The following is a 20,529-nucleotide window of genomic DNA, read 5'->3' as shown; positions in this document are numbered from 1 at the left end:
TGCAGAGCCCCTATGCTCTATTCCAGGGGTGTCAAACTCAATCACATAAGGGGGCCGAAATCTAAAACACAGGCTAAGTCGGGGGCCAAATTTTTTATTAATATACTTAGTAAGATACTAAGGGGTATATTTATTCCAATGTGTAAAAAGTGGAGTAAGACATTACCGGTGATGTTGCTCATAGCAGCCAATAGATGCTTTGCTACTGTTGAAATCTGATTGCTGATTGGATGCCTTGGGCAACATTACTGGTAATGCTTCACTCCACTTTTTACACAGCATGATATACCCCTTAGTCTTAGTTACTATGTGAGGGAAATGATCAGGCTGGATGGTCAGACACACTCACCAAGGGCCACATAAAGCAGCCAGGGGGGCCGGATTTGGCCCCCGGGCCTTGTGTTTGGCATATATGCTCTATTCTGTTGAAACAAACTAGTTTAAGAGAACCATTATTCACAACTGGTGTGTGGGCAGCTTTAGACAGATATATATCTTCCCTATGGCCTATTTGGATTAAAAGTGATGTTCTTCAGACAATAGTCTCAATCTGAAGTCCACCTGTCAGAAGAATTTATCTTTATAATGTATTGTTTTGAAGCTACAGACCAGGATCGGCACCGCTAAATCTCTCTCTCCTCTACGATTGGAAGGGATCGGCGACTCCAACTTGATGGATCTGCACATTCCTTTCCTCTCCGGTTTCATTGATCCAATTGGCCGAATCTTGCCAGCCAATGGTGTCAAAGATATGAAAATGAAGCAGGATTGGGAAGTCATGAGCAGAACAAGTCCCAGTCTTGGAAATCCCCTACAGAGAGCAGAGGAGAGAGAGTTTTAGCAGCAGGAATTCTGGTCTGTAGCTTCTAAACTGAACTTTTTGAACAGGGGCTGTTTAAATTTGAACTATTGTCTGAAGGTGATCATCCCTTTTAAGCCAAGCTCTGTTCCTAATATTAGAATAGTATAATACCCATACATTAGCTGCTGACTTGGTGATGCATTTGTATGTATTTTTTCATATAATATGGATACTACTGATTCCTGTTTGCAATCTTTATCATTAAAATCTAATCAGTTTGGAATAAAAAATTCTTTATAGGAATATATGGGCGTTTTTTGCCCTCCTTGACAGTGCAATGGTCAGAAAGGTCTACTGAAAAAATTGGGGCTGATAACAAGATATATACAGTATAGAAATTCTCAGAAGGCTGGAATACCTTGCCATTTGTTATTAAGCCAGAGGACTGTATCAGCCAGAGATTAGTTTGTGTTGGAGCACATCTATGGAGATCCAATTACTCAAAGCTCTCCAGATCTCCTGATTCCTAAAACTGTATATAATGGGGTTAAACAGTGGGGTAACCATGATGTACAGAAGGGAGATGATTTTATTCACATTTAAAGACTGCCCTTTGGATGGGACTGTATATATAGCAAAAAGAATCCCATAATATGTACAGACCACAGTGAGGTGGGAGCTACAGGTGGAGAAGGCTTTCTGCCTCCCAGTGTTGGAGGAGATCCTGAGGATGGAGTGGAAGATACAGACATATGTTGTAACAATGAAGAAAAAAGGCAGCACAACCACAGGTATAGAAACCACTGCGATCACTTTTTCCATGATGAACATATGAGAGCACGAAACTTCAAGAAGTGAAAGAAAATCACAATAAATGTAGTCTAGGGTATTGCACCCACAGAACCCTGAGTGTGAGATTATAACAGTTGCAGGCACATTTATGAATGAAATTTCTAGCCAAGACCAAATAACCAGATGCAGACAATGCTTATTGGTCATTATGGTGACATAGTGCAATGGTTTGCAGATGGCCAGGTATCGGTCATAAGCCATAACTGTCAGTAGGAGACACTCAACTCCAGTGAAGACGCCATTAGCAAAAAACTGAGTAACACAAGCAGAGACAGACATGGGGTTCCCATCTCTTAGTAATGAACTGAGCAAGTTGGGAACAACACTGGTACAGAGCAAGATATCAGTTACAGAGAGATTACTCAGGAAGAAATACATGGGAGACCTGAGGTGGTGGCTTCCCAAATACAAAGCAACTATTAAGAGGTTCCCACCCAATGCCATCATGTATATTGAAAGACATATACAAAAGATAGACCTTCTCGTGGCTTGAGGACCATGAAATCCCAAAAGAAGAAATTCAGCGATTTTGGTTTGATTGCAGCTGTCCATGAAATTCATAGTAACGATGGAGAAAATGTACGGTCATGAGCTATAGCCTTCAATAAAATTGCAAGAATCGAGTTGATTTGTGGCCGTATGCCCAATAGACAATGGGGGATAAATACAACCATGGCAAGTTATGGAGAAATCCCTAAAAATATGCAAAATGCTCCTACTCATATTTCTATGTCGAGCTGTACTGTGCCATAAACAAATGGGTCTGATAAAAATGATGAATTGGAGATTGTTTTGTCTTTGTGAAATAATCATGAAGCTCTAAGACAAGTGGATTCTTGACCTCATTTTCCGAAACATCAGATGTAAATCTGTACAGGGAAGCAGCTTGGAGAAATGTTCCACATATTATATTGTAAAGGGGTTTATAAAGGTTTGAGATTGTTCCTTGTGGAGTCCTGGGAACGCAGAGAATCCCTTATGGGCCAATTAGTCTTTAGTTGGTAGAACGAAAGAAAAGTGATCTTAAAATTGTCCTTTGGTCTGTCTAATAATCCCCCCAAATACTACTGTGATAGTAATTAAGTCACAATGGTCTCAAATGACATCAAAAGAACCTGGAGAGCAGAAGGACCAACATGGCTTCTGTATATATGGGTCCAGGGGCAGCATGTAAACGTTTTTTTTATTTTCATTGCCTTATTTATCTTCGTTCCTTTGTTTCAAAGTATAAACCTTTATAAACAAAAGTTGAAACCAAGAAAATTCCACCAGAGAAGACTTTGTAGGGACCAGTTGTGTGGACCAGCAATACAAAGAGATTGTTGATCTCGAGCGCATCTTTAAGACTATATTTATACCATTTCAACAAAGCTCCAAATTGACATTTTTTAAAAATTATTGGATAGATTGTAATGTGGTATGTTCTGATTGACACACTTGTACAGGTATGGGATCCCTTATCCGGAAACCAGAAATCCAGAAAGCTCCGAATTACGGAAAGGTTGTCTCCCATAGACCCCATTTTAATCAAATAATTCAGATTTTTAAATCTGATTTCCTTTTTCTCTGTAATAATAAAACAGTACCTGTACTTGATCCCAACTAAGATATAATTACCCCTTATTGGGGCAGAACAGCCCTATTGGGTTTATTTAATGGTTAAATGATTCCCTTTTCTCTGTAATAATAAAACAGTACCTGTACTTGATCCCAACTAAGATATAATTACCCCTTATTGGGGCAGAACAGCCCTATTGGGTTTATTTAATGGTTAAATGATTCCCTTTTCTCTGTAATAATAAAACAGTACCTGTACTTGATCCCAACTAAGATATAATTACCCCTTATTGGGGCAGAACAGCCCTATTGGGTTTATTTAATGGTTAAATGATTCCCTTTTCTCTGTAATAATAAAACAGTACCTGTACTTGATCCCAACTAAGATATAATTACCCCTTATTGGGGCAGAACAGCCCTATTGGGTTTATTTAATGGTTAAATGATTCCCTTTTCTCTGTAATAATAAAACAGTACCTGTACTTGATCCCAACTAAGATATAATTACCCCTTATTGGGGCAGAACAGCCCTATTGGGTTTATTTAATGGTTAAATGATTCCCTTTTCTCTGTAATAATAAAACAGTACCTGTACTTGATCCCAACTAAGATATAATTACCCCTTATTGGGGGCAGAACAATCCTATTGGGTTTATTTAATGGTTAAATGATTCCCTTTTCTCTGTAATAATAAAACAGTACCTGTACTTGATCCCAACTAAGATATAATTACCCCTTATTGGGGCAGAACAGCCCTATTGGGTTTATTTAATGGTTAAATGATTCCCTTTTCTCTGTAATAATAAAACAGTACCTGTACTTGATCCCAACTAAGATATAATTACCCCTTACTGGATGTAAAATATTCCTATTGGATTTAATTAATGTTTTATTGATTTTTTTAGTAGACTTAAGGTATGGAGATCCAAATTACGGAAAGACCCCTTATCCGGAATACCCTTGGCCCCGAGCATTCTGGATAACAGGTCCTATACCTGTACAGTATATAGCACAGAGCTTTAACCTTGTTTATGCTAAAGGGGGACCCTGCCAAGAGTTTTGGCTGCCAAGCTGGTTGGTTGACCTGAAAATGCCCGACAACCCTAATTTTCCCTCAATTTATAAACCTTATGTTCCTCTACGTAGGCTTTACAGTTTGCTAAGAATAGCATTAAGGCTTCTATCTACATTGTATTAATCTGCTCAGCCAGACCTTCTATATCCCACATTAGGTGGTTATTCTACTAAACTCCATATATGTAAGACTGTGGGCATTTTGTCTACTGAAATTAACCTTGAACATGGATCATTTGGTTTTTTTAATATGTTTATTTTATGTTTAGTTTATAATGGAAGTTTCTTTGGGAAACGATCTCCCAGCTTCCTCAGGGACTAACAGAAAGAAATTTTAATACATAATTTCCACATAGACCCAGAGGCTATGCATTGCCTGGGTGGAAGCTCTACAAAGCATCAGAGGAGTGAATGATTCCTTACACAAACAAGTGGAGCCACAGCTCTATCTCCCTAGACCAGGGATCCCCAACCTTGGGAGGCCACACAAGCATGAAACAAGTTCTTTGGGGGTGCCATTGGGTATTGGGTAGCCCCATGGGGACTGCTGACCTGCAGGAGGCTCTGCTTGGGGTAAAACTGTATCTCTGGGTTTCCAAGCTGGACTCCAAGCCAGAGATTTAAAAATGGCACCTACTTTGAGGCCACTGGGAGCAACATCAAAGGGGGTGGTGAGCAACACTAACCAGTGGTTGGGGGGATCACTAGCCTAGACCCTCTGCCAATAAGGACTAATGGTGACTTTCCAAGAATATACTAGTGGGCTCACTCTGCCAGTATATTTACTAGAGATTATATTGCTGGGGACTAATTTACCATGATTATGCTGAGTTTCCCCAAGCCATATTTTTTTGTTGGGTCGCAGGTTGTTCATAATTTGCCCTGATTTATATAAATTTGATGTATTGCAGTTCTAGGTCTAATGATTATAACCATAATAGGAAAATGACTGATGGTCTGGGTGACCTCTCTGTAAAACACTCACATTATGTATCCCAGTGCAAAGGTTCTCAAACAACTGGAGCGTCCTTCGTTGAATAGGCGTACTGGCCTAAAGGCTAGTTGGCTTTAAATTTCAAGTTAAAGAAGTAAAGCTAAAATAATTAGGGGGTGACACATTGTTAGGGTCACAGGGCCAGGAATCCTCTTCTTCAAAAAATCCAAACCACTTTTATTGGGCCTTTCAGGTGTCCACAACCCCAATTCTAAGAGGGCCCAGTAGGGATGTCTAGAAAACCTAAAAAATTGTTGGGGCAGTGATCAGCAAACAGTACCCCATGCTGGTGCATTTTGGGGAAGAGAAGGTCCAACTAATATCATGGGGGGTGCCTTATAACTCAACACCTCCACCTTTACTTCTCCTTTAGTCTTGCTATCTTAAATATTCCTGAAACTCCAGTCAGATGACTTCTACAACAATGGTGGAGCAGTTTTCTTTTAAACCTTCTGATCCTTTATTTCCATTAGAGCATCTGGAACAATCATAGTAATTAGTGATGAGCAAATCTGTCCCATTTCGTTGGCCGAAAAGTTAGCGAAACGAATGGAAAATTCGCGAAGTGGCAGAAAAACCACGAAATGCGTTTGTTGTGCGACTTTTTTGTCGCCCACGTCTTTTTTGTTTGCCCACATCTTTATTTCTTTGCATGTGTGGTTTTTTGCCACAACCGCGCCCAATTTACGTGGCTCCACCAATTTTACTTGGCCACGCCCATATTTACTCAACTTCACCCATTTTGGTGCCCAATTTGACGCGTCTATTTTGACATGACCATGCCCAATTAGATATGACCTTGACTTTTTTTGATGCGAGGCAAATTTTTCCGTCACATATTTTCGCCGAAGTTTCACAAAACAATTGGCCAATGACGAAATACGGGAATTCGCTGCAAATCCATCTGGTAATTCGGAAGCAAATATCCAGCCAAGCAAGTGAGATATTGTGCTTAGCACTGGCTTCCTACATGAATAACTAAAATTGCACAGGTTTATTTGTATGACTTAGGCCAGACCTAGTTCTTACATATTAATCTATATGTAAAAACCTTTACAGTAACCCAAGAGCTTTCCAGATTTCCTGATTCCTACAGCTGTATATAATCGGGTTGAATAGTGGGATAAATGAAGTGTACAGGAGAGAGATAATTTTCTTCATATTTAATGAAGGCCCCTTGGATGAAACTGTATATAGAGCAATTATTATCCCATAAAACATGGAGACCACAGTGAGGTGGGAGCTACAGGTGGAGAAGGCTTTCTGCCTTCCAGTGTTGGAGGAGATCCTGATGATGGAGATGGAGATGATGACGTACGTTGTAACAATGAACAACAAAGGTATCACAGCTACAGATATAGTGATCATTGTGATTGATGTTTCCAGAACAAACACATCTGAACATGACTTCTTGAGAAGTTGAGCAATATCACAATAAATGTAGTCCAGGGTATTGCACCCACAGAACCCTGAATGGGAGATTAGAATAATGACTAGAAGCAGAAACAATACAATTTCCAAGGAAGACCAAATAACCAGATGGAGACAATGCTTATTGGTCATTATGGTGACATAGCGCAATGGTTTGCAGATGGCCAGGTATCGGTCAAAAGCCATAACTGTGAGTAGGAGGCACTCAAATCCAGTGAAGAAACCAGAAGCAAAGTACTGAGTAACACAAGCAGAGACAGACATGGGGTTCCCATCTTTTAGTAACGTACAAAGCAAATTAGGCCCAACACTTGTAGAGAGCAAGATATCAGTTGCAGAGAGATTACTCAGGAAGAAATACATGGGAGACCTAAGGCGGTGGCTTCCCAAATACAAAGCAATGATCATGAGGTTTGCACCCAGTACCATAATGTATATCACAAGGCATATAGAGAAGAGCAGCACCCTGAGGGGACGAGGAGCAGAAAATCCCACCAGAAGGAACTCTGTTATTTTGCTTTGATTGCAACTGCTCGTGGTATTCATTGTGAAATCAATGGCAAGTTAAGTTCTCAAAAATCCAGCAGAACATCTGTTACAAAACTTGGTAAAGTAGAAGTAATATTAGTATTAGCAATCTGTATAGTTGTATTTTTTAATATCGGCATGATCGGCCGTACTACTTACTCTACTGAAGTACAATTATATACCTTCCAGTAACAGAGAAATAACAATGAACCACGTCTGTCAGGAGAGGAAATATCAAGAAAGCAGTGAGTCCTTTTATTGGAGAAGACTATTCTACTCTGCTAAAGAAGTAGAGTCTAAATCTGCAGTCCATACAAACATGGAAGGAAGATATGAAAGCTCTCACTTGCGACAAAATAGCCACCCTGCACAATGCAGCACATCTGATACTTTCAGGCTACTTTATAAAGCTTTGAGATGGTTCCTTGTGGAGTTCCAGCAACCAGGAGAATCCCTTATGGGCCAATTACAGTAGATGTCACAAACCAAAATAGAAAGGTTACATAAATTGAGCAAATTACAGTCTAGAATATCAACCATCTTGTTTATTTGTTTGTTTATTGACCCTTAACCTTACGTGCCACTGGAGTCTGGGGCATTATTACGCAAGTCAAAGATCACCAACTTTCGAGATGCCACACTTCTAGGTTCCTCCTCACCGACATGGTCCCAGGGATAAAGGGACATTATAGTTTTTGTTTCTTTCCACTAATCCTTTTCTATTATATTATGTAGAGTTTTATTCATTAATATATTTTTATCCCAGCCCAAAAGTATTGAAACCCATTAACTTGGGGGGTAGCGAGTACTATGAATGGCAAGGAAACTACCCTTTGTTTACCACCTGTCCTACAGCAGACAGTAAGACCAGGGCTGGCCTACACCCCCCTGTATGGTGCTCCACACCTTGTGCCAGATGTTTTGATGTGACTCGAGCACTGACTCTGTGTATGAGCAAAGGGGAATGATCTTATGTCCCTTAAGTGCACATGTACTTCTGTTGGCAGACATCATTGACCCAGAAGGACCTACTGTATATGGATCCTTGACCAAATCAAAGCTGATTTTCTCTTTGAAGCACAAATGGCCACATTAAGCTATTACTCTGGACACATTATGACAAGACCCAATGAAGTGGAAAAAATAATTTTAAGTGTAACAGGTATTTGTGGGTGGGGTAACCCGAAGTCACTGATAATATTAAATCATTGCCATTGAGTCCTACCCGAAGGCAAGGGCTCCGATGCTAATGTGTCCAAGGCACCAGCCAACGGACAGCATGGGTGGATAGGTCCACCTTCGCCGAAGCTAGAGGGAGCCCCACCAAAATCCCTGATGATATTGGATCATCACCAGTAAGTCCTACCCGAAGGAATGGACTCTGATGCTCATGTGTCCAAGGCACCAGCCAACGGACAGCATGGTTGGGTAGGTCCACCTTCGCTGAAGCTAGGGTGAGCCCCACCAAAGTCACTGATAATATTGGATCATCACCAGTAAGTCCTACCAGAAGGCATAGGCTCCAATGCTCATGTGTCCAAGGCACCAGCCAACGGACAGCATGGGCGGGTAGGTCCACCTTGACCGAAGCTAGGGGGAGCCCCACCAAAGTCACTGATGATATTGAATCATCACCAGTAAGTCCTACCCAAAGGCATGGGCTCTGATGCTCTTGTGTACAAGACACCAGCCAATGGACAGCATGAGCGGGTAGGTCTACCTTCGCTAAAGCTAGGGTGAACCCCACAAAGTAACTGATGATATTGAATCATCGCCAGTGAGTCCTAACCCGAAGGCATGGGCTCCAATGCTCATGTGTCCAAGGCCCCAACCAATGGACAGCATGGGCGGGTAGGTCCATTTTCACCAAAGCTAGGGTGAGCCCCACCAGGCTTCGCCTTGCAGCTAGGGGGAAACCACATAAATCTTGGCCTGGGGTCAAACCCAAAGGTCACTGATACCAAGCTTAATCAGATGGGGCTCGGGTCCTGGCACATTTTGAATTATTTTCCCTCTGCTCTACTTTTTATTACAAATCTTTCTATTCAGGTGCTTTCCTATAAATATAGTCTCTTATTCAAACCACTCCCTGGTTGCTCAGAAGATATGGGCCCTAGCAACCATGGTATGGAAACCGAAATAATTAAAAAAACACCAATAATAAAAAATGAAGATCAATTGCAAACCATCTCAGAATGTTGGGTAGGGGGCTCCTCATGGTGAGGAGAGTGAGGTTGGGGAATGCCCTGCCGGGGGATGTTGGGTAGGGGGTTACTAACGTTGAGGGCAGTGAGGTTGGGAAATGCCCTGCTGGGGGATGTTGGGCAGGGGGTTCCTCACGGTGAGAGCAGTGAGGTTGGGGAATGCCTTGCCGGGGGATGTTGGGTAGGGGGTTCCACACAGTGAGGGTAGTGAGGTTGGGGAATGCCCTGCTGGGGGATGTTGGGTAGGGGGTTCCACACAGTGAGGGCAGTGAGGTTGGGGAATGCCCTGCCAGGGGATGTTGGGTAGGGTGTTCCTTAAGGTGAGGGCAGTGAGGTTGGGGAATGCCCTGCCGGGGGATGTTGGGTAGGGGGTTCCACACGGTGAGGGCAGTGAGGTTGGGGAATGCCCTGCCGGGGGATGTTGGGTAGGGTGTTCCTTAAGGTGAGGGCAGTGAGGTTGGGGAATGCCCTGCCGGGGGATGTTGGGTAGGGGGTTCCACACGGTGAGGGCAGTGAGGTTGGGGAATGCCCTGCCGGGGGATGTTAGGTAGGGGGTTCCTCACGGTGAGGGCAGTGAGGTTGGGGAATGCCCTGCCAGGGGATGTTGGGTAGGGTGTTCCTTAAGGTGAGGGCAGTGAGGTTGGGGAATGCCCTGCCGGGGGATGTTGGGTAGGGGGTTCCACACGGTGAGGGCAGTGAGGTTGGGGAATGCCCTGCCGGGGGATGTTGGGTAGGGGGTTCCACACGGTGAGGGCAGTGAGGTTGGGGAATACCCTGCTGGGGGATGTTGGGTAGGGGGTTCCACACGGTGAGGGCAGTGAGGTTGGGGAATGCCCTGCCAGGGTTGTTGGGTAGGGGGTTCCTCACGGTGAGGGCAGTGAGGTTGGGGAATGCCCTGCCGGGGGATGTTAGGTAGGGGGTTCCTCACGGTGAGGGCAGTGAGGTTGGGGAATGCCCTGCCAGGGGATGTTGGGTAGGGTGTTCCTTAAGGTGAGGGCAGTGAGGTTGGGGAATGCCCTGCCGGGGGAAGTTGGGTAGGGGGTTCCACACGGTGAGGGCAGTGAGGTTGGGAAATGCCCTGCCAGGGATGTTGGGTAGGGGGTTCCACACGGTGAGGGCAGTGAAGTTGGAGAATGCCCTGCCGGGGGATGTTGGGTAGGGGCTTCCTCATGGTGAGGGCAGTGAGGATGGGGAATGCCCTGCCAGAGGATGTTGGGTAGGGTGTTCCTTAAGGTGAGGGCAGTGAGGTTGGGGCATGATTAGGATATTATATCAACTAGATTCAGATTATATCAACTTATTCAAAGCTTTCCAAATCTTCAAGAGAAACGTGAACTAAAAAAAGTCCAGCAACTACCATTATAGACTACAGCAGTGATCCCCAACCAGTGGCTCTGGGGCAACATGGTTCTCCCCAACCCCTTGGATGTTGCTCCCAGTGGCCTCAAAGCAGGTGCTTATTTTTGAATATCTGGTTAGGCAAGCTTTGACTGCATTAAATCCCAGTGTAATTGCCAAACAGAGCCCTGTAGGCTGCCAGTCAACATAGGGGCTATAAAATAGCCAATCATAGCTCTCATTGGTACCTCCAGGAACTTTTTTCATGCTTGTGTTGCTCTATGGGACTATTATATACTTTCTGTTCCTCTACTTGATCTTCATATATGCCCTTAAAACCAGAGATGTCTGACAGAGATTATTTTGCATGGGGGAACATAACATACATCCATTTACTCAAAGCTTTCCAGATGTTTTGATTCCTAAAACTGTATATGATGGGGTTGAATAGTGGTGCAACCATTATGTACAGAAGGGAGATGATTTTATTCACATTTAATGACTGCCCTTTGGATGGAACTGCATATTTAGCAAATAGTATCCCATAACATGTGGAGACCACAGTGAGGTGGGAGCCACAGGTGGAGAAGGCTTTCTGCCTCCCAGTGTTGGAGGAGATCCTGAAGATGGAGAGGGAGATACAGACATATGTTGTAACGATAAACAATAAAGGTAGCACAAGCACAGGTATAGTTAATACAGCCATTCCTTTTTCTATAATAAAAGCATCAGAACATGAAACTTCAAGAAGAGGGGGAAAATCACAGTAAATGTAGTCCAAGGTATTGCACCCACAGAGTATGAAGTCATGATAGTTGCAAGAACACAAAGGAACACAATTTCTACCCAACACCAAATAACCAGATGGAGACAATGCCTATTGGTCATTATGGTGACATAGTGCAATGGTTTGCAGATGGCCAGGTATCGGTCATAAGCTATAACTGTGAGTAGGAAACATTCACCTCCAGTGAAGACACCAGAAATGAAATACTGAATTATACAAGCAGAGACAGACATGGGTTTTCCATTGGTTGATAAGAAGCTGAGCAAGTTGGGAACAACATTTGTACAGAGCAAGATATCAGTTGCAGAGACATTACTCAGGAAGAAATACATGGGAGACCTAAGGTGGTGGCTTCCGAGATACAAAGCGATGATCAAGAGGTTCCCACCCAATGCCATCATGTATATCAACAGAAATATATAAAAGAGAGAGCTCCTTAAAACTTGAGAACCTTGAAATCCTAAAAGAAGAAATTGTGTGATTTTGGTTTGATTGCAGCTGCTCATCAAATTCATAGTAAAATGGAGAACGTTTGGTCTTAGGGGGTCTCTGCTTGGGAAGCAATGCAAGCTGTATGGAAACAAGATACAGTATATTTCATTTATATTTTATATATAGACGTATATTGTCCCATTTCCTTCAATACATTCGCTAGAGTCGAGTTAATTTGTAGGTGGATTACGTGTGCCGATATAGGGGCTCATCTAGAACCTCCTCATCTAGAACCATACAAAGTCACGTAGAAGTCAATGCCAATGGTTTAGTGGTTTTCAGGTTTTCTGAACGCTTTTATTTGTACTAAAATTCTTAAGAAAATAATGAATAAATGGCTGAATTCCCTTACGATGGATTCAGGGGTTCTGAAAAACCCGAAAAACGGGGTTCGTTGCATCCCTAGTTTAAATAAAAACCACTAAAATCAAAACGTTGATAAATCTGCCCTAAGTATACAAATTACCAATAATTAGCGGCACGTTTACTAAAATTTGTTTTTTTCTGGCCTTGAAAGTCGTACAAACTCAACACGAGTGAAACTAAATCATTGCTGTATTTATAAAATGTCACGATAACGTTTGAATCACTCGAATGAAAATTTCAAGTTTACATTCGAAAATCTTGAATTTCTCCAGTTGAAAGCATTGTTAAAACTCGAAAAAAATTCGAGTTTCAATGGACGTTCGTTTCCATGAATCCTCTTTATTTTTCCCAAACAGGAAGTGCTCTGGCAGCCATTTTAGGAGCACTGGCGCTCTTGGAAAACAATAATGAGTTTAAGTGTCACTTGAAACTGGGTGAAATTGAAAACAATGAGGGGATTAACTTCCCCTTGAAAAATGTGAAATAGAAAACAACCAGGGGATTAATTTCCCCTTGAAAAGTGTGAAACTGAAAACAATGGGGGAATTAACTTCTCCTTGAAAATGTGTAAAGACTATTCTATTCCCCTACTATTCTAAGCCTCCATAGGGCTCAATGGTACTCGACAAACCTGCCGAATTTTTATTTTTACAAAAAAAGCAAACGAAACATTAATAAATCACGAATTATGGGAGTTATTTTCGAAAAACTCGAATTTTTCTGGGTATAATAACGAAAAAATCTAGTTCTGGTTAAAAAATCCAACTTTTTCTCATAATTGGTCAGTAAATGTGCCCCTTAGTGATGAGTAAATTTTTTTCGCCAGCCATGGATTCGCAGTGAGACTCAACATTTCGCCATTGTCGAGTTGTTTCACGCAGAATTTCACCTGAAAATTCACAAGCGCGTCAACAAAAGTCACCCGGCACCAGTTTTTCGCGAATTTTCCGCCATTTTGCAAATTTTTCTGCAATGTGAAACGAGACCGATTTGCTCATCACCGCCAATATTGTTTTCTGTACCTTTTTCATAGCAAAATGGGGATCAGATAACATGGATTTCTCAGGCTCCATTGGTAAAAACATTACTATACGAAATAAGGGGGCGCCAACATTTCTAGAAGATGCAATTTTTATGTTTTAATTATATATTTACTTATATTTTCTTCCAATAAGAGTAGGGAAAACATACTAAAAACTAAAATAAAATGACATTAGATAACAGCAGGGCCGGTATTATTAATATACATTTAATAAGACCATCCAATGGGGAGTAAGATAGAAGTAGGTACCTGCAGGCTGACTCTGAGCCCTACACATAGGAGATATACATTTATTAATCCTCTTCAAAAAGAATTGTCCATGGAGTCTTTTTCCCGTAACCTTAGATCTACAGTATTTCGTCTTCTCGGTATCAGCTCTGTAGCCCACAAGCCCCCGGGTGAGTCGAAAAGTTTGAAAGGGCAGATTGGCGCGATGTTCCATGGTTTATAAAGGTTTGAGATGGTTCCTTGTGGAGTTCTGGGAACACAGAGAATCCCTTATGGGCCAATTAGATGTCAGAGCAGCAAAAGGAAACTGAAATGCAATACTGTCTTTTTGTGTTTCTAATAAAACTGCATACAGTACAGGTAATAGATTCATTATCCATTACCTGTTCCGAATTACTAAAGGCCGTCTCCCATAGACTTCATTATAAGCAAATAATTCTAGTTTTTAGAAATGATTCCCTTTTCTCTGTAATAATAAAACAGTACCTGTACTTGATCCCAACTAAGATATAATTACCCCTTATTGGGGCAGAACAGCCCTATTGGGTTTATTTAATGGTTAAATGATTCCCTTTTCTCTGTAATAATAAAACAGTACCTGTACTTGATCCCAACTAAGATATAATTACCCCTTATTGGGGGCAGAACAGCCCTATTGGGTTTATTTAATGGTTAAATGATTCCCTTTTCTCTGTATTAATAAAACAGTACCTGTACTTGATCCCAACTAAGATATAATTACCCCTTATTGGGGCAGAACAGCCCTATTGGGTTTATTTCATGGTTAAATGATTCCCTTTTCTCTGTAATAATAAAACAGTACCTGTACTTGATCCCAACTAAGATATAATTACCCCTTATTGGGGGCAGAACAGCCCTATTGGGTTTATTTCATGGTTAAATGATTCCCCTTTTCTCTGTAATAATAAAACAGTACCTGTACTTGATCCCAACTAAGATATAATTACCCCTTATTGGGGGCAGAACAGCCCTATTGGGTTTATTTCATGGTTAAATGATTCCCTTTTCTCTGTAATAATAAAACAGTACCTGTACTTGATCCCAACTAAGATATAATTACCCCTTATTGGGGGCAGAACAGCCCTATTGGGTTTATTTAATGGTTAAATGATTCCCTTTTCTCTGTAATAATAAAACAGTACCTGTACTTGATCCCAACTAAGATATAATTACCCCTTATTGGGGCAGAACAGCCCTATTGGGTTTATTTCATGGTTAAATGAGTCCCTTTTCTCTGTAATAATAAAACAGTACCTGTACTTGATCCCAACTAAGATATAATTACCCCTTATTGGGGCAGAACAGCCCTATTGGGTTTATTTCATGGTTAAATGAGTCCCTTTTCTCTGTAATAATAAAACCTACTTCTAGTTAATTTCAAGATTTACAAGTAAGAAAAAATCTGACTTTATCTCATAATTGCCTAGTAAATGTGCCCCTTAGTGATGAGCATATTTTTTTCGCCAGCCATGGACAGATTTGCTCATCACTACCAATATTGTTTTCTGTACCTTTTTCATAGCAAACTGGGATTAGATAACATTATAGGCACCCAATGGCCAAACCCCCCAAAACTGCTGCCTAGGCACTGGCCCTTGGGGGGCCTATATAGAAATATGGCCCTGACTTGTATACGCAAAACATTCACAAAGAGGTTCTTAAACCTTTTTTTCAAAAAAACTTATTCCTGTTTAATCTCTGGTTTCTCACTTAAAAAAAACTGTTTAATTGAATGCATGATTATTGGATCAGGTATTTTGACAACAAATGATGCCGTTGGATCAGTTGTTTTGTTATTTTATTGAAATTTTTGTGCTTTTCTTACATTTGCATAGTAACATAGTAACATAGTAAGTTGGGTTGAAAAAAGACATACGTCCATCAAGTTCAACCATAATGCCTATATATAACCTGCCTAACTACTAGTTACATTTTTTGCTCTGCATTATTGTTCATTATTTAGCTTTACACTTTGGTAGTTTGGAGTACAAAGGCCTATTTACCCATTTTGGATTAGTCAGAATGTGCACTTTTTAAAACATATGGCTTTCTGGTGGTCTTTATATTGTTAGGGGGTCTTACAGCACATAGTATTCAGGCAGGGGCTTTGCAGAAGCTGAGTTGGTAGCCTTTGGTATATCCATGCATATTGGGCATCAAACTGTTCAGTAGACCATTCACGTTCATATTTAGGATGATTTATTATGCCAGATACACGCAGAAACATTTCTAGGTGATTTTTAGAAATGGCATAATAACAGCTAAATCTAGGAAAGTCTACTTAAAAATTATTTAGATATTACATTAACCTCCAATAAGGAAATACACCAGAAATGAAACCCTTAGGTCAGGTTAAGATCTTCAAGTAACAGTTGCTTACAATGGCAGCCCTATCAGTGAAAAATGTTTAACATGACCTTTAGGTAATTGCTGTACATTATGTACATTAATATCTTGAAGAGTATTTTTTTTTAATATTACTGTAAGCTTATGGTAAACTAGGTGCTTGTACTACCATAAGATACATCAACTTTACCCAGACGTGAGCCCGTGCATATGTTAGAGGCCAGGGTGTTGTGCAACTGTAACAGACAATGATAGGCGCCAGTGGTTCTTGAACTTAAACAGGAACTTATTTATTGAATAGATTCACAAAGGAGCATTAACAGACAACAATGCGGGTCTCTTGCATATCCCAAGTCAGGCTTAAACTCACAATACTTGGTCACAATGACTCTATCCCCGCAGGGCAACAATGGGTTACTCCCAGCTTTCAGGTTATACTTCTCCCCAGTGAAACTCAGACAATTCACTATTTAGCCCCGAGTCTGTAGACTGGGAACCCTACTCTGGGCAACAGTACAGCCAGGACCTCAATCCCTTTACCATCCTTGTCAGAGCCAGAGCTGGTCACTAGTTAGCCCTAACTATTTGACTTGCCTGGGCCTACCTTGCACCCAGGTTCCACTCGCTCTCTACACCTGCCTGCTCATCTCTAACAAAATGGCCCCTTCTACATGGCTGCTAAGCCTTTATATTAAAGCTCCACCTTACGACCAAACTGTAGAACTGGAAAGGTCATGTTATGACCCAGGAAGAGGGACTGACTATCAATATCAATTCTGGATAGCAGTCAGTTATGGTAGAGCAAGAACAAAACATTTATCCTGCAATAAAAATTGGACAAACATCTGGGTACATTGACATATTAGCCCATATAGCGCATAATCTTTTAATGTGCCCTTATACCAGGGTTTTGTATCAGTACCTTGGCAGAGATCCATTTATTCAAAGCTTTCCAGATCTCCTGATTCCTAAAACTGTATATGATGGGGTTGAATAGTGGGGTAACCATCACGTACAGAAGGGAGATGATTTTATTCACATTTACTGACTGCCCTTTGGATGGAACTGCATATTTAGCAAATAGAATCCCATAATATGTGGAGACAACAGTGAGGTGGGAGCTACAGGTGGAGAAGGCTTTCTGCCTCCCAGTGTTGGAGGAGATCCTGAGGATGGAGTGGAAGATACAGACATATGTTGCAACAACGAACAAAAAGGGTAGCACAATCACTGGAATACATAGCATGGTGGCCCATCTTTCTATAACAAAGGCATCAGAGCATGCAACTTTAATAAGGGGGAGAAAGTCACAAAAAATAAAGTCCAAGGTATTGCATCCACAGAATCCTTTGTGTAAGGTCCAAATAGCCAAAGACCCACTGATGAATACAATTTGTAACCAACACCAAATAACCAGATGGAGACAGTGCTTATTGGTCATTATGGTGACATAGTGCAATGGTTTGCAGATGGCCAGGTATCGGTCATAAGCCATAACTGTGAGTAGGAGGCATTCACCTCCAGTGAAGACGCCAGAAATGAAATACTGAATTATACAAGCAGAGACAGACATGGGTTTTCCATTGGTTGATAAAGCGCTGAGCAAGTTGGGAACAACATTTGTAGAGAGCAAGATATCAGTTATGGAAAGATAACTCAGGAAGAAATACATGGGAGACCTAAGGTGGTGGCTTCCCAAATACAAAGCAATGATCATGAGGTTCCCACCCAATGCCATAATGTATATCAATAGAAAATTATAAAAGAGAGAGCTCCTTAAAACTTGAGAACCTTGAAATCCTAAAAGAAGAAATTGTGTGATTTTGGTCTGATTGCAGCTGCTCATCAAATTCATAGTAAAATGGAGAACGTTTGGTCATAGGGGGTCTCTGCTTGGGAAGCAATGCAAGCTGTATGGAAACAAGATACAGTATATTTACAGCAATTTGCCCCAATGTTCCACCAATGATTTTTGAAGCCGGTTTATAAAGGTTCGAGACTGTTACTTGTTGAGCTCTGGGAACACATCAAATTCCTTGTAGACCAATTAGCTTTCAGATCAAACTGAGCTTGAATTTAATGTTTCTGTATGTCTGATATGGTTCCACTGATATATTTATGGTATATTTATGGTTCAAAGTAGACATCACAATCAGGATATAATAATTTATTTGGTGCACAAAACAATCATAGATTTATCCAACATTTAAAGTAACCCTACCAAAATGACAATGGGAAATCATTGCTCCATGGTCCCTGAGCTCCTCCCTTTGAATTTTGAATAAATCTGATTGTTTTATGCACCAAATTAATATTTGTGTGAAACTGCCAACTATATTGTTTATTCAGGGTCAGGTAGGGTAGGGGGTTCCTCATGGTGAGGGCAGTGAGGGGGTTGGGGAATGCCCTGCCGGGGGATGTTGGGTAGAGGGTTCCTCACGGTGAGGGCAGTGAGGGGGTTGGGGAAGGCCCTGCCGGGGGATGTTGGGTAGGGGGTTCCTCATGGTGAGGGCAGTGAGGGGGTTGGGGAATTCCCTGCCGGGGGATGTTGGGTAGAGGGTTCCTCACGGTGAGGGCAGTGAGGGGGTTGGGGAAGGCCCTGCCGGGGGATGTTGGGTAGGGGGTTCCTCACGGTGAGGGCAGTGAGGGGGTTGGGGAATGCCCTGCCGGGGGATGTTGGGTAGGGGGTTCCTCACGGTGAGGGCAGTGAGGGGGTTGGGGAATGCCCTGCCGGGGGATGTTGGGTAGGGGGTTCCTCACGGTGAGGGCAGTGAGGGGGTTGGGGAATGCCCTGCCGGGGGATGTTGGGTAGGGGGTTCCTCACGGTGAGGGCAGTGAGGGGGTTTGGGGAATGCCCTGCCGGGGGATGTTGGGTAGGGGGTTCCTCATGGTGAGGGCAGTGAGGGGGTTGGGGACCACATTTGATTAATGACAGGAGAACGTACCCTGTATTTTGTGTTCCATTTTGGAGTACAGTGAGTATTGGATTTATTTACATATGAGGCCAAATAGCACATAACCTTTTATTTTTCCTTGGAACAGGATATTATATCAACAAGAGATCATTTTGAGAGGGAAACTTGTACATACATCAATTTATTCAAAGCTTTCCAGATCTTCAAGAGAAACTAAAAAAAGTCCAGCAACTACCACTACAGCAGTGATCCCCAACCAGTGGCTTGGGGGCAACATGTTGCTCCCCAACCCTTTGGATGTTGCTCCCAGTGGCCTCAAAGCAGGTTCTTATTTTTTAATATCTAGTTAGGAGTCAAACTTTGATTGCTTAAAACCCAGTGTAATTGCCAAACAGAGCCCTGTAGGCTTCCAGTCAACATAGGGGCTATGAAATAGCCAATTATAGCTCTCATTGGCACCTCCAGGAACTTTTTTCAAGCTTGTGTTGCTCTCCAAAACTCTATTTGAATGTGGCTCAGGGATAAAAAAGGTTGGGAATCCCTGGACTTTAGGGTATAACATCCTCTCAAATCATATACTTTCTGTTCCTCTACTTGATCTTCATAAATGCCCTTAAATCCAGAGATGTCTGAGATTATTTTTCATGGGGGAACATAACATACATCCATTTACTCAAAGCTCTCCAGATGTTTTGATTCCTAAAACTGTATATGATGGGGTTGAATAGTGGTGCAACCATTATGTACAGAAGGGAGATGATTTTATTCACATTTAATGACTGCCCTTTGGATGGAACTGCATATTTAGCCAACAGAATCCCATAACATGTGGAGACCACAGTGAGGTGGGAGCTACAGGTGGAGAAGGCTTTCTGCCTCCCAGTGTTGGAGGAGATCCTGAGGATGCAGAGGAAGATACAGACATATGTTGTAACGATAAACAATAAAGGTAGCACAACCACAGGTATAGTTAATACAGCAACCCCTTTTCTATAATAAAAGCATCAGAACATGAAACTTCAAGAAGAGGGAGAAAATCACAGAAAATGTAGTCCAATGTGTTGCATCCACAGAACCCTGAGTGTGTGGTCATGTATGTATGTATAACTTTATTTATAAAGTGCCACAAGGGTACGCAGCGCTGTACAGTCTTACAGAATACAAAATTACACACAGGGAGGACAAGTGATATCATAAATAAATACAATAAATACATATATGTATATATATATATATATATAAGTGCCATGTGGTATGAGACATAGTAGGAAGGAGGTCCCTGCCCCGTAGAGCTTACAATCTGATAGTTGCAAGGACAGAAAGGAATAAAATTTCTACCCAAGACCAAATAACCAGATGGAGACAATGCTTATTGTTCATTATGGTGACATAGTGCAATGATTTGCAGATGGCCAGGTATCGGTCATAAGCCATAACTGTGAGTAGGAGACATTCACCTCCAGTGAAGACACCAGAAATGAAATACTGAATTATACAAGCAGACACAGACATGGGTTTTCCATTGGTTAATAAAGCGCTGAGCAAGTTGGGA

Source organism: Xenopus tropicalis, chromosome 3 (assembly GCF_000004195.4).
Source record: "Xenopus tropicalis strain Nigerian chromosome 3, UCB_Xtro_10.0, whole genome shotgun sequence".
Taxonomy (NCBI): Eukaryota; Metazoa; Chordata; class Amphibia; order Anura; family Pipidae; genus Xenopus; species Xenopus tropicalis.
The sequence above is the reverse complement of the archived record's forward strand: the minus strand, read 5'-3'. Positions refer to the sequence as shown.